This window comes from Marmota marmota, unplaced genomic scaffold (assembly GCF_001458135.2).
Source record: "Marmota marmota marmota unplaced genomic scaffold, marMar, whole genome shotgun sequence".
Taxonomy (NCBI): domain Eukaryota; kingdom Metazoa; phylum Chordata; class Mammalia; order Rodentia; family Sciuridae; genus Marmota; species Marmota marmota.
The window spans coordinates 20,364,742-20,380,803 of record NW_026000221.1 but is presented as its reverse complement, the minus strand read 5'-3'; positions in this window follow the sequence as shown (position 1 = coordinate 20,380,803).

Genomic DNA, 16,062 nt, shown 5'->3' with positions numbered 1-16,062 from the left:
AGAGAGAGAGAGAGAGAGAGAGAGAGAGAGAGAGAGAGAGAGAGAGAGATTGGTTCCTGCTAGCTACTATCCAGTTGCAAGAGTCCTTCTTCAATTCTTCCACAACAGAAGTCATGAGAGAAACTTGGTTTTTGTTGTTTTTTGAAAAGGAGGGGGAATAAAAAAGGTTTATTGCTTTGTTAGTAAAAAAAAAAAACACAGGGGACTCCTGTCCCAAAAGATGTGATTCTGCCCATCAGGAGGAACAGGGGGCTTTTCAAGAGGTGATTCAAAGGCTACATTCTGTGTGTCCTCTATTGGAGTTGCAATTCACTTGTTAATCTGGGGGATGGTCATTTCTGAGATCCTCTGGTACCATCCCCAAAGTCTGGATTACTTTGTTCCTATAAACCTACCTAAAATGGGGAAGAAAGGTAATCCTATTTCCCCTGAGATTAGGAAGGGGGAGAGATTAGGGAGGAACAGAGAGAGGAAGAGAAAGAAACGTGTCCATTTAAAAAATAAGTTGCAGTAGTAGAGCAGCAAGGGCTACATTCAAAGCAAAATGTGGACCATGCTATATTTCCCCACTCTCAATTTCTATGTTCCACTTCTATGGAAAAATGGGCAACAACATCTCCAAGCTATTTCCTGCTGAAAGAGGGCTAAATTTGGGAAAGTAACCCAAAGTCCTTGTTCTCTGTTTGGTGGGATGTGGACAGCTAAGGGCGTTCAGCATCAGAGCAGTCCAGAGGTCCACAGGGGCAGAAGGCAGGTGACTGGACAAGGCATATATAGGGCAGGGATCATGCTAAGACACCAATAAACAAGACAGCGAAGCATTACTTTTTTTGTAAACAATTAGCTCAAAAGCAATTAGTATTTCATCCAGTCTCTGAAAATGATGAAGACAGTAACTCATAATCATACCAGTGAAAAACAGATCAAATATATTGATATAGAAAATTAGGAAGATTTGTACGTCAATGAGATCAGGCTCAAATTAACTCAGGACAAACTAGTAATTATAGAGTCCTTTGTGATCATTATTATTAGGCACTCCCACACAAGAACTCTTCCTTTATAACCTCCAGATTTACTTACTTTTGGTAGGGTTGGCCAAAGTGTATTTTAAGTTACATCAAAAAAAAAAATCATTGCTTTTCCTTTTAAGTGTCCATGTAGAACTGTGTTTAGGCTATACTCTCCTGCCGGGTGCTTAAGACCAAGTTGGTCACAACTGATTTGTTCCTATCTACTCTTTTTTTAAAAAAGATACACATTTTTATACCTTTATTTTATCTATTTGTTTTTTTTTTTTTTAATGTGGTGCTGAGGATCAAACCCAGGGCCTCAAATGTGCTAGGTGAGTGCTCTACTGCTGAGCCACTACCTCAGTCCCCTATCTACTCTTAAGAGTCAGCTGAGATTCCTCAGAGATCACTCTTGGGGACATGTGTGAAGACTCTTGGATCCTTTAACTTTCCTCTATCAGTGGTGCCATCTGCCAAGATGGGTCATACTGGCTTCTCTTGGAAGGATCAAGGACATTTCCGTCTCCAGTGATCCTCCTCTTTGCAGAATGTGCCCATTCTCTAGGGGACATTCTTTATCTCCCTAATTGGTAGATTGGGTGACTCATCAGAGTTGCAGGGGTCCCTTAGAGGGCAAAGGCCAAAATGTTGGCTGCTTTTTCCTTGGCCCTTTTACTTGCTTGACTTTGGTCTCCAAGTTTTTGGTTTTTAAACACCAAGCAGGTCAGTTTCACCAGTCTTGAAGTGGGAGTAATAGGTTTTAACTTCAATATCTCTAATTTTTATAGTTACCCCTTTCATTTAATTGGGGTTAGTATTAGTACTGGAATTCAGCATTATATACTGTCTATCCTAGAGGTGATGGCTTATTTTATCAAATTAACTCAAGTTGTTTTATTAGAAGCAGTATCTCTGCAAAACACTAACAGGCAACAGTTATAAACTTTACAGGGAAAATATAAAATGAAATTAACAGAGCAAAAAAAAATCAATTTGTATAATAGCTATGAACCAAGAAAAATGATTTTTATAATCTTAAACATTTACTTAGTTAAATATTATATCCCTTATTTTTTGAGATCACAGTAATCTTTACAACAAAAATCAATCTTTTGAACACAACTTTAAATGAGCTCAGGTCTAGCCTATTTTGGAGCCATTCTAACATGGAGTAAGGTGAGAGGCAGGGCCTTATCTCAGGTAAGTGAGGGCTCTTGACAAATAACACAATACAACATTACATCCAAAACATGCATCAAATAAAGGTAAGAGAGCTTTTAACTTTCTTTTTGTGGAAAAAGTGGCAAAATGCAAAGCCACCTTTAAATAGATCAGGCTCTCCTTATTACCTTCTAAAAAAGCATTTAAATTTCTATCCCAGTGTGAAGAGTAATACAAAATTGTATATGTAACTTATTGACACAGGTTACTTTATCCAGCTCTAAAACCTCAAATGACATGAATAAATACCAATCAAATGTGTTACTTCTATACAAATTACCTATTGCTACCTGTCATTTGAGTTTGGAGAACACCAACTTGGTAAAGGGCTCATCTAAGCTTTACATTTAACTAAGTTTAACTCTCAAAGTACAATTTAGACTCCAGAGTGGTATAATAACAATAATCATAGGTCTACATGGGTTAACAAAAATCAAAGAATAGCCTTAAATCTCTTATACATTTAGGAAACAGTGTTAGTGATCAGAAATTGACTTAGTCAAAGCAAACAGACATAAGAGAGGGCTTCAAATGACAGTGTGGCTCTTCTATGTAAGACACAATGTATAAAGGCACTTATTGGTTACCTTGCCAGTAATCCTATATAAACTTTCATTTTATAAACTTCTACATAACAATTAGACAAGGCTCAGATAGATATAGTTCTCAGATGTATACTTATATCTAGTCACATATATTTAGAGTACCAACTCTATTGTTATAACCTAAAGTAATAGTTGTTTGTCTAAGAAGTTACAAGGCAATCATTTAAAAGAGTTTAAAACAGATACAAACCCTAATTCCCTTAAGATGTTGTTTTCCTAAGTGATAAAACCTAACAGATAAAAGAAAATTATCTAGACAGATAAAAGCAGATCAATGTTTAAGATTACTTCATATCAGTACATTAAAGTTCAAATAACTTTGTGCTAATTATAGCCAATTTAATCACAAACACAACTTTTTGAGATTTATCTTCTGCAAATCTTCTGTGACTTACTTAGACATTCACAACTTGTTTACATCCTTAATTTTGTCCTCTTTCATCTTGGACTTTAGCACAAGAATATTATTTGATAATATTACTTTCTCGTCCAATATTACTTTGATAATATACTTTCTCATCCAAAAAATGTTTTTTTGCCTTCTAATTTTCTATGCTAATATATATTTCCATACCTATAACTTTCTTTTATCTTTTTTAGTTTGGAACCCTTTCTTAAGTTCATATTTTTGAAACACTCCTTATAGATATTATCTGTGCATTTAATTTACACAACAAATTTCATCCCAGGAGAGGGGTAGACAATTTAGCCTATAAAAAAACTGTGGCTCAATCTTTCTTTTCCCAAATTGCATTCAAGGGGTTGGAGCACAGGATATTTTTGAGCCTGATCTGTCTCCCTTATCATTATCACAATGCCATCAACTTTACGTGGGTTCTCCGCTATCAATTGTACCCAGAGACTCCTTTTGGACCTTTTTCTTGTACGATGCACATTGATGCACAATGGGGAGGCCCTTCCATCATTTCTTTAGGCTTCCTTGAAGATCCCTTTGCAGAGGCTGCCTACAAAACAAAGGTTGGCTCCAGTTTCTGTCTTTTTTCCCCGGGTGCAGTTGTTTATTCTGCCAGTCTCCCCATGCATTTAGTTTGACGGGATTCTGTCATAGCAAGAATTGCTTTGCCCCAGTGGTGGGTATCCCCTGGCCAAATGGGGTGTTCTGTCAGATCTTAAAGGGAGAACTATTCCTGTCCCCAGGTCCTACACTAAGAGTGCTGGAACCTACTGTCACATCCTTTGTGGCCAGTAACTAACACACACACACACACACACACACACACACACACACACCTTGTGGGCAATAGGGGCTGGGAGGCAGGGGAGGGGACAGGTTCTCTGTGGCCATTATTCTAAAGCCCAGGCAGCTTTTGGGGATTTCCCCCGCAGTTTGGAGCTAGTGTCCTGCTATCCTTATGCACCTGAGGTAGTGCCTTTTGGCACCTTCAACTTAGTTCCTGACTGTTCAGGTCCCTTATGATGCAACTGTATAAATGCCTGTATATTCAGAAATCTCTTTCATATACTTACCTCTGACAGACCAATGTCAACTTCAAGATTGTATAATAATCCAGAAAAACCATTAAAAGGCTAGACTCTGTTACAGTAAACTGTCTTTCTCTTAGACAGGCTTATACCTATAGGTGGCCCATTCAGCCAACATATCTCTGCTCTAGAGACTACCAGGAAGATCAAGGCATCATGGCCCATGTCTTAAAGGGTCAGTAACATACAAAAAAATGCAGAGGGGATCGCCAAAACCAGGGCTAACAGATGGGAACCTTTAAAACATACCTGTGTGTACAAATTTCTCCCACTTACTTTACCTTTGATAGACCAACTCCAACTGTAAGATTGTACAATAATCCAGAGAGCTATTCTAAAGACAGATCGTTTCAGTAAAACAGTATCTTCGACAGGCTTACACCTGTAGGTGGCTCATTCTTCAATTTACTTTACCATTGACAGACTACTCCAACTGCAAGATTGTACAAACAAGGAACAGAGAGAGACCTAACCAGAGAGGAGCCCCCAAACCATGACCAACAGATTGGCCAGCCAAGATCTTTCCCAAGAGACTACCTATAGGATCAATGCAGTATTGGCTATGTCTTACAATGGGCAGTAACAGAAACCATCAAAACAAACACACAGACAACCAGAGGGAATTCCCAAACCCAACAGATGACAACCTAGAACAGACCAGAAGGGAGTAAATATCCCTAGGTTCTCCAGTCTCGCTTAACCGTGACTCCTACACCAGTGGCACCAAAGATGTCCCCACAAAGAGGGACCAGATGTTCCCACAAAGAGAAACTGGATGTGTAGAATCAAGGGTCTCTGCGTGCACCCCAGGGACTTAACAGATGACCAAGGGTGTTGCGACATTCCTGAGTTCAGTTTCCTTTTTCTCAAAGTGGACCACGATGGAGTAACCCTTACAGTCCAGGAAGGAAAAGTGGGAGCTCCCCAGAGCAAAAGGAGCTTTGGCAGCAGCTGGATGGTCCCTCCATCCCCTCCCTTTACTCACAGGAATAGCTCCTCCAGTTAGACCCAAGTCAAACTCACCTAACTGCTAATTCTCCTGCAGTTGGCTCGCAACAACTTCACCAGCACCTTGAATCTTCAGCATGGACGTAGGGTTTCTTGGAGAGCCAGGCCTGCCCAAGAAAGCTGAAGTGGGGTCCCACCTGGGGTACCAAAAATTTTTTTTGTGTGGGGGCAGGTACTGAGGATTGAACTCAGGAGTGCTCAACCACTGAGCCACATCCCCAGCCCTATTTTGTATTTTTTTTAGAGACAGGGTCTCACTGAGTTGTTAGTCTCTCACTTTTGCTGAGGCTGGCTTTGAACTCGTGGTCCTCCTGCCTCAGCTTCCTAAACCACTGGGATTACAGACATGTGCCACCATGCCTGGCTGGGGTACCAACTTTTTACTGAAAGTTCGTCTTTGTTCCCAATGCCAATCCAATACTGAGGACAAGGTTTTGAGAAAAAGGTAAAAGAAGGCTTATTGCTTTACTAGCAAAGGAGAAACAGAGGGGACTCTTGACACAGAAGCCGTGATTCTCTAATGTTGCTCTTTCCATTAGTTCAGGGTGTTTTTGTTTTGTTTTGTTTTGCATAGCAATTATACTGAAGTAACCACCTGGGGCCCCTATCAAATTGCAGGCCACTAACTATTGCTTCTGGACTGCAACATAGGTTTGTTCTATAGAAAAATGGAACCAAGGAGACTCCAGACCTAAAGACACTAGATATGGCAAAGGGCAGGGAGAAATGCTATACTAAAAGCAAGAGATAATATGCGATAGTCCATATAAACCCTGTCCCCTCCCGCCACTTGGTTCCAAAGATTCTTCTAGTCAGGCACATATCTAGTCACAATTGCAGAATCCTTACTGAGAAAAACCCCAGAAAACTAACCTGTAGTTAATATGGGCCACACTAAGTCTCCATGTAGCTGCAAGAGTGAGCTTAAAACAAAACAAAAAACAAAAACAAAACAAACAAACAAACAAAAAAAAAACTGTTAGCACTGGGGGAATAGCTCAGTGGTAGAGTACTTGCCTAGCCTGCACAGGACCCTGGGAAACTGCAATCAATCAATCAATCAGTCAATCAACAAATGCATAAATATTAGATTTCACTTTAATCCATATCTTGGAAAACAAGATGCTGCATCCATAAGACAAGAATAAGTTTCTAATTTTGAAAGGTGAAGGAAGGTATCTTGGTTTGGGTTTCCTCAGAAGTGAAATCTGAGACGACGATTCCATCACTATAATTTTTGGCACATAGTCCAGGAAAACACTGGTTGAGGCTTGGGGATGTGAGATAAGGAAGGGAAGGAAACCAATAAAAGGTGTATTATTAAGCCATTTATCACTGTGAACAACTGGGGCTCGATCTCGCTGGAGGACTCTGGGAGATGATGGGAAGAACATGCCTTGGAGGTACCAACGGTGGGCAAGGATCCACTAACTGCTTCCAAGGGAATTGGCCATTGTTTCTTGCAACTTATCCTCAGGCCAAGGATGCTACCTGGAGGAAAACAGTCCTTGGGCACAGTCATAGATATTTACAGCAAACAGCCTTGGGCAGCACACAGGGGGAAGGCCAAGGTGTGTAGATAGGATGCCAATGGTGTCTGCTACAAGAAGCAATTAGGAAACAAGAAGGAGCTCTTGTCAATGAAAAGTGAGAGCAGAAATAAAACATTCAATTGGAAGTAGAAGAGGAAAAATTTAAAGAAATCCTTTGAGTGGGGCTTGGTGGTGCAGACCTATAATTTCAGTGAATTGGGAGGCTAGGGCAGGAGGATTGCAAGTTCAAACCCAGCCTCAGCAAAAATGAGGCACTAAGCAACTCAGTGAGACCCTGTCTCTAAATAAAATAAAAAACAGGGCTGGGGATGTGGCTCATTGGGTGAGTGCCTCTGAATTCGATCCCTGATGCCCCCTCCCCCAAAAAGAAAGAAATCCTTTGAAAAATTAGAATGAAAGTCAAGAGAGTTGGAGAGAGAAAAACAGGGAAGAAGAAAAATCTTAGAGGTCCAACATACAACTAATAGGAATTTAAGAAAAAGAAAATGGAGTACATGAATCTGTTCTAAGAATAATTTACATAAAAATAAAAAAATTAGAACATGACTTTCCAGATTCAAAGGGGCCTTTAAATGCAAAATGAGCCAGGAACTGTGGCACATGCCTATAATCCCAGTGGCTCGGGAGGTTGAGACAGGAAGTTCTGAAGCCAGCCTCAGCAACTTAGTGAGGTCCTAAGCAACTTAGTGAGAATCTGTCTCAAAATAAGAAATAAAAAGGGCTAAGGATGTGGCTCAGTTGTAATACCATGTTGTACTCCCGGCTTCAATCCCCTGTACAAAAAAAAAAAATCAAAAAGATTTGTGACACCAGAGCACATTGTCACAAAATTTCAAGCCACAGGAGTTTAAGAGAACAGTCTAAAAACTTCATAAAAACAAGACAGAACTTACACAAAAGACCAGGAATAAGAGTGGCATTGGACTCCTCCAGTCGTACTAGGAGCCAGAACGTAATGGCTTCAAAAATGCTGAGGAAAAGTCTAGAATTCTAAATTCCATCAAGCTTGAAGGTAGGATAAAAACATTTTGGGGCATCTGAGGTCTCAGAATATATACTATCTTCCCTGAGGATGTGCATCACTAGAACAAAGGGAAGACTTGGAGGGAGAGATGGGGGTCCAGGAAACAGGGAACACAGCTCCAAAGATGCCTAAGAGCTGCGTGGTGGGCTACGCAGGGAGAGCAAACTTTCTGTAGTGGAGTGGGGTGCTGGGCACTCAGGGAGGTCCTGGCTGGGGACAAAACCTATACCTGTTGTGGTTGACAATGCAGGCATTCAGAGGGGTTTTACATTTCTATTGGGAAGAATTCGTGACAGAGAAAGCAGATGGGGGAAAAAAGACTAAAAATTTCCAAGGGAGAAACACTAAACAAGGAAAATAATGTGCTCATACTTGGCTTAGCAACAGTGGCTCTTACTTGTGGCTAAACACTGGAATCAGTTGAGAAGTGTCAAAAAAGTCCTGTTGTCTGGGTCCCACACCCAGATAGCCTGACTTAAGGAATGTGGGATGCAGCCAAGGCTCGGGGATTATTGAAAGCTCTGTGTGCAAAGTTGAGAACCACTGGTTGGCAGGAAGAAAGATGTCTGTGGTCACAATAATGTAAACAGGGAATACTGAGTTAGCCAGAAAATTGTCTTGTGACTCTATGGGAAGGGCAGAAAGAGGTGAGGCAGAGGGTGGGATGGTGAGTGGGAAGCATTAGACTACTTCTGTCACAATAGAAAAGCTGTCAATCATGTCTGGGGTTGATCAATCAATCAATTGGAGTTGATACATCAAGAAATTGCACCTTATTCAGAAATATACTAGAAAATACTAGAAGAAACAGCTGAAAGAGTAGCAAATCATTTTCTTAGAGGAACAGCCTGTAGTGATGGAAGGTATGTGTGTATGGATGGGGGTCCTGGGGGACATCACTGATTTTGTCTATAAACCTTGTAATGTTATTTGACTTACTACTGTGAACATGCATGGATTGGATCAGAGTTGAAAAAGTATTTCTTTTAACAAAAGACAAAAGAAAAAATTGGAAACAACCTAGATATCCATTAATAGGAGAAGGACAAGTTAAGTTGTGACATGTTCATTTAATAGAATATCATGTTGTGCCTACAGCAAGATCTTTGGGTTGTCCAACATGGGGGGATTGTCAAGATTCAGGATGGCTAGGACTAGCAAAAAATGAATGCAATGTCAGTGTTTGTTGGTGGTGCCTGCCTTAATCCCAGTGACTTGGGAAGCTGAGGCAGGAGGATTGTGAGTTCAAGTCCAGCCATAGCAACTTAGCAAGATCCTGTCTCAAAAAATAAAAAGAACTGGGGTTATAGCTCAGGGGTAAAGTGCCCCTGAGTTCAATCCCTAGTACCAAAACCAAACCTAACAAATTAAAAACACCCAACCAACCAACCACCAACCAACCAAACAACAACAAAAAAAAAGCACACAAAAATAGAGCTGTGTATTCTATTCCTGTAGAAATAGATGTAAATACAAACAAAAATAGAGAAAGGTGTGAAGAGATACAGTCACAGCCAACAGGCCATGATGAGAGTGGATTCTGATGGAGGTAAATTGCAAGGCAGATTTTACTCTGTTTCATGTTTTTTTTTTCTCAAAGAAGATAAATTTCTCTCTATATTTTTGGAGGTATTGCTGGGGATCAAACCCAGGGCTTCATTCATGCTAGGCAAGTGCTCTACACTGAGCTACACCCCAACCCCTCTGTATTACTTGTAAAATTAAATTTTAATTTTAGGGGCTGGGATTGTGGCTCAGCGGTAGAGCGCTTGCCTAGCACAGGCGGGACCCAGGTTCGATCCTCAGCACCACATAAAAATAAAGGCATTGTGTTGTGTCCATTTACATCTAAAAAATAAATATTAAAAAAATTTTAATTTAAAAAAATACCAACATACGTTAGACCAAATCTGGAATCTTCCACACCAACCTCTTAGGGGTGGTTTCCTCTGAGTTTGGGATGGGATACAGGGAGGGAAAGTGTTCTCTTTCTACTCTAGTTATCCAGTGATGGCTGCTGTTGTTTCAGTGTCTCTGACAGACCTTTGACTAGAGCCAGGTTTGGGAGCCCTGGTTCTGTGACCTGGTGTTGGACTCCTGTTTTTGACTTGGGAGGAGGGTGGAGGGCCAGAGTTCTGGCTTGGCAAGGGCAAGGGCAGGCCCCAGCTCCAGGGGGAGCTGGTAGAACCAGCTGTGACATCAGAAGGGCATGTTGACAGAGTGACTCACGGTGCAGGCGGGGTGCAGTTGGCTCCCTCCTCTCCTACCCCATTAGCCACCCACCACGGAGCCCTGGATGATAGACAGCCTTGTTCTGACAACCCTAATGAAGAAGTCCTTTCCAAATCCATCTCAACCCAGGGCCTTGCACAGAGTTCCCGTGGAGCCAACTGGGGAAGTAGCACAAAGTTCATTGATGGGAGAGAAAGAGGGAAAGGGAGCTGGGACAGAGTCTTGAGATTGGACACCCCAGGGCCTTTGTATGTGAAAGGTTCTAGTCATCCCTTGAGTTTCTTTAGCCCCTTAATTTTCCAAGAGCTTCTAATTCTAGCAATTTTCCATTTGACCCTCAGGACCTCTTGTCAAGTAGATGGAACTGGAGTAAATCTCTTTAACTTTCAGATGAAGAGACAGAAGCTCACAGAGTCTTGAGCATTTATCTGAGAGGTATGTTAGTCGTCTTCCCAGATCAATTTCTCTTTGGCTTTCTACCAGCCCTGGGGCAACTCCTTGAGAGAGAAATATATGCCCAGGGATAAGTTAGCATGTGTTCTTGGTCAAGCAGTGAGCAGAGTTTTTCTATGCCGGATCCCTTTTCAGTCTCCCAAGAAGCCCCTAGTCTAGATGATCTTATTATTCCTATGGCTAGGCCGGCCACCCAGGAAATTTCTTTCTTTTTGTTTCTCAACAACAATGACATGGGTCTTTCTTGATTCCCATCTGGCGCTGCTCATTCAGCATCAACCCCTGAGCATCCCCTGGGCACAGGGATGTAGCAGAGGACCAGGCAGATGGCATCTCTGCCCCCAGGGAGCTTGCAGTCTCCTGAGGGTTGGGCTGGGACAGAGAGGTCAGAAACGTAGGTCATTACGTGACTGCACAACGTGCTGGCAGTGGGGAGGGGGTACAAATGGTTCCCTCTAAGTCTGCAGAAAGAGGATGAGGATCTTCCATAGCAAAAGGGAAACAAATGTAACCACAGCAAGAAGGAAAGTTCACCTGAGGCTGTCCCCAAGTCCTGAGGTTACAACACAGTGAATAGAGAACCGGGGGTGTCAGCAATTCTCCACCGCCATCCTCTCATCCTGTTAGTGACAATGGGGGAGGCAGGCAATAAGGGAGACTCAGAGAAGCCCAGTGACTTGTTCCCGTCACACAGCTAGCAAGTGATAGGAAAGAGGAGGTTTGGTTGGCTTTGGACCCCAGGTCCAGTTCCCTTCCTCTCTCCATCACTCAGAGCACCGCAGAGGAAGGAGGAGAAGCTGGGAGAGTTGACGCACGCCTTTAATCCCAGCAGCTCGGGAGGCTGAAGCAGGAGGATCACAAGTTCAAAGCCAGCCTCTGCAAAAATGAGGTGCTATGCAACTCAGTGAGACCCTGACTCTAAATAAAATACAAAATATGGCTGGATGTAGCTCAGTGGTCGAGTGCCCTTGAGTTCAATCCCTGGTACAGGAAGGAAAAAAAAAAAAAAACTGACAAGAGGAAGGAGGAGGAAATCAACATTACTAGGGCCTCTGGCATCGCAGTCTGACAACATGGTCTGGTGCTTCAACATTTACAGATGACTTTGACATTCACAGCCTTGTTGCATGCTTTGTCCCTCCTTTTGTGGTCAATTGGAGTGAACCTTACCTGTGGCCCAGAAGTAAGCATGCGGGTTAGCACGTGGCACATTCAACTGGGTCACCAAGGCCAGTGTTAAAAAGGGTCTCCTTACAAAGGGTTTAGGGAGACCAACCCAAACTGGCTCAGTATCCTGGGCCTGTAAGAGCAGGCAGCCATCATCCCCCAGCCTGGAGGGAAACAGAGGGCAAGTATTGACTGGGCCCCGGGAAGAATGGTGTCGCAGGAGAAGGCACCTGGCGGGAGCTGGGAACTCCGACGGCCATGCAGCGCCTCAGCGGAGGTCTGGGAGGGAAGAAGCTGGAAAACACACACCTTGACTTCACAGTTGCCTTACTCTCTAGTGACCTGCCTACGTGCCTCTGATTATTGACCCCGACCTAAACCCTGAAGGCAAGGGAGCCTACTTTTGTCACCTAGCTGGGTCTGCCTCTCAGGGCACAACGCAGGATGGAAAAGGTGTAGAGCAGCTGCGGAGGGGCAAAGGGAACAGACCCAGCATAGCATGTGGCCTGGGCTTGGCTCAGAAAGTGCACGTGACCCAAGCAGACCAATAGGCATCAACCTCAGGACCTTGGTGGAACTATGGAGAAAGACCCTCAGCCACTCTTTGCTCCAGTTGCTTAGATCAGGGGATAGGAGCCTATGGCTACTGACCATTTTGATGCCACATAAGAAAAGCCTGCCTCAGGGCAGGACCAAGGTAGAGGAAAGCTTAGTCCAGATGAGATGCAGGGAGTTAGAATCCCGGTGGCATCATTAACTGTGTCCCTGGATTCATCTGTGCTTTTGAAGGTGGAGGAAGCACCATGGAACCAGTGGATCCTCATTCTCTTTAACCTGGTAGGATTCTGTCACTTGCACCAGAAAGGGCCTTGACTGATTCAGGTGCCTGAAGCACAGTTATAAGCAGGTGTTCAGAACTGAAGTCAGGCCAGAGTTGAGGACTTCCAGTTCTGGGAGCACCAGTCCTTGCAGGTTAGGCATCCTGAAGGGCGAGCTTAAGTAATGATCTAAGAACGGGAAGATTCTCCAAAAGAAGTGGCCTCCAGGTGAAGTCATGATAACTACCAACATCATATTTAAAACTCTTGTTTGCCAGGGATGGCTCCTTGTGCCTGACCTACATCAAATAATGCCACCCTGTCCAAAACATGATGGGGACACCACATCCCCATTTTACAGTTACCTATTGGAACCAGGATTTGAACTCAGGTAGTCTGAGCTCTTCTGAGTCACCTTCCCCACCACACTCGCCTGAATCTTCCCCAAATAAAGCTGAGTGAGGTCTCAGTCTAAAACAGATTTTTAAAAGCTGCTCTAGAGTCAAGAATCAAGGCCAGGGATCAGAGAACCCCAGAGCTGAGCTCTTTGAGATGTATTATGACCCTGGACTTGCCTCCACCTCCCCATCTGAGCATGGCCACGGATTAAGTATTCCTTATCTGAAATGCTTGGGACCAGATGTATTTTGGACTTGGAATTTTTTCCCCAGATTTTAGAATATTTGTGTATATATATCAAGATAACTTGGGGATATGGCCCAAATCTGCATACAAAATTCATGTATGTTCCATTATACACCAACCTAATCACATAGCCTGAAAGTAATTCATACAATGTTTTAGGTACACCTGTGTTTTGACTGTGACCTGTTATGGGAAGTCAGGTGTGGAATTTTCCACTTGTGGCATTATGTCAGCATTCAAAAAGTTTTGTATTTTAAAGCATGTTTGGATTTCATATTCTCAGAATGGGGATGTTCAACCTATGGCATAGGGTCCATTATGGAGTGTAGAGGTCATTCAGACCCACATTCTAGAAGAGGTGCAAATGTAGATTTACAGGAAAGACAATATTTGAATGGCATAGACACAATTGGCTCATTAAATGTAAACATTTAGAACCTATTGCAGCATTTGCATTTTTAAAAATTTCTCCTGCTCCCCTCTCCCCTTCCTGTTCCTCTATTTTTAAAGTTGACATGTAAATTCTCCACTGAAAAGAATTAGGACTGTTTGGAGAAATGGCTGACTCTAGATATGGATAAGGAAAATATAGTGAACATCTAGTTCTCCAGAAAGTAAGCAAGTTCACAAAAAATGATGGGGACATGTCAAAAGGACACAGGCTCTAGTTCCAAAGGGGCATCCATTGGCCAAAACTGGGATAATTGGAGCATCAGATAAAATAACAATAGCAAGGGATTACAGCTCATTAAATAAGAATCCATTGTCCATGTGGATATTAACAACCAAAGCAGAATCCTGAGAGATGTCAAGGGAATGATGGAATCAGGAGACTCATCATTTGGCAGCTGTCACAGTAACAATTTATTTGGGCAAGAATTACCAGTGAAGGCTAAAACTGCTGGGTGAAAGCAGGCAAGATATTTACATAGACTCAAAGTATCTTCCCACAAGATACTTAGAAATTATAGAGAAAAGAAGTAACTTTACTGCAGAACAACCTGGCAGGAATCATCTTAACCAAGGGATCAGAGTTAAAATCACCACAGACATGCCACAATGCTACATTGAGAATGACACTTCCCTTGCCCGAGATGTCTGCCCAAATGCAAAACCTGAATGGAATCATGCAGAAACAACGGACAAGCCCCAAATAATCAGCCTTTACTTTTTAAAAATGTCAAGGTGAGACAGGTGCAGTGGCACACACCTGTAATCCCAGTGGTTTATGCCTGTAATCCCAGTGGCTTAGGAAGCTTAAGCAGGAGAATTGCAAGTTCAAAGCCAGCCTCTGCAACTTAGCGAGGCCATAAGAAACTTAGTAAGATCTTGTATAAAAAAAAAGTGGGGGAGGGGCCTGAGGATTGGCTCAGCGGTTAAGTACCCCTGGGTTCAATCCCTGGTACCAAAACAAACAAACAAACAAAAAGGATGCCTCAAATATTGAAATTATTAATGTGATCCCCAAAAGAGCAACTTAATGACCTGAAGAAAGTTATAGACAAATTTATAACATATATCATTTTACCAGATAAAACAAGGTAATTGTTTGTACATTAAATCTGAAGGTTGTGGGCAGGGGTTGTGCTCAGTGGTAGAGCGCTTGCCTAGCATGTATGAGGCACTGGGTTCGATTCTCAGCACCACATTTAAAAATAAATAAATGAACTAAAGGTCCATCAACAACTAAAAAAAAAAAATCTGAAGGTTGTGACTTATTTTCAGTCTATTTATGGTCATAAATAAATAAGTACATAATTTTAAAAATCAAAGTATAACATACATGAGATAAAGTATAATTTTATATTATATATAGATACAACTTGTATATATGAATATAAAACATAGTAAAATTGTGTTTCATTGCAGGTACCTACACAAACACACACACACGGGCTCTGCCACTTCACTAATGCTCATTCGTTATATAATTTCCTGCAGAAGTTGCTCAGGTGAATATCATCATTTTCACTTCATAGTAAAGAAAACTGAGGAAAGTCATGTGCTTACTAGAGGCAGAATCCCCAAATCCCAATTCATAACACTGTCTTTTTTTTTTTTTTTTTTTTTTTTTTTTGATACTGGGGATTTGACTCAGGGGCACTCGACCACTGAGCCACATCCCCAGCCCTATTTTGTATTTTATTTAGAGACGGGGTTTCACTGCGTTGCTTGGTGCCTCACCATTGCTGAGGCTGGCTTTGAACCTGTGATGCTCCTGTCTCACACACCATTGTCTTTTGAGTTCCAGAGCCAGTGTTTTAAGCACTCTGCTACACTATTGATGCTACGGTCATCAACAAACATTGTTTGGGGACCAGTTACTTTACCTCCCTGTGCTTTAGTTTCCTCATTGGTGGAATGGGATCATAATGACACATGCTGAGTGAATTAAAATTCATCAAGTGGTCTAAGGATACAGCTCAGTTGGTAGAGTGCTTGCCTCACATGTGCAAAGCTCTGGGTTCAATCCCCAGCACCAAAAAACAAAACAAAACAAAACAAACCTCATTGAGTTCTCAGGACAGTGTCTGCACATAGTAAATGCTCATGTCTGAGTTATTACTGCTTATTATGCACGAGGCCCAGGGAGTACCATGAGGTCTAAGATGCCACTGTCAACTCCTGGGACTGTTCCCAGGCCAGGGAGATATATCTCATTCACACAAAGGTATATAGCCACAGCAGGCTGAGGACTGGCCTGTGGCTCTCTGGCATAGAACCAGAGGGATGCCTTGGAGAGAGCAGCCTTGGACAGTAAGACATTGAGGTGGGCACATCAACCGTGCGCAGATGGGGGAACTTCTGTCCCTATTTCAT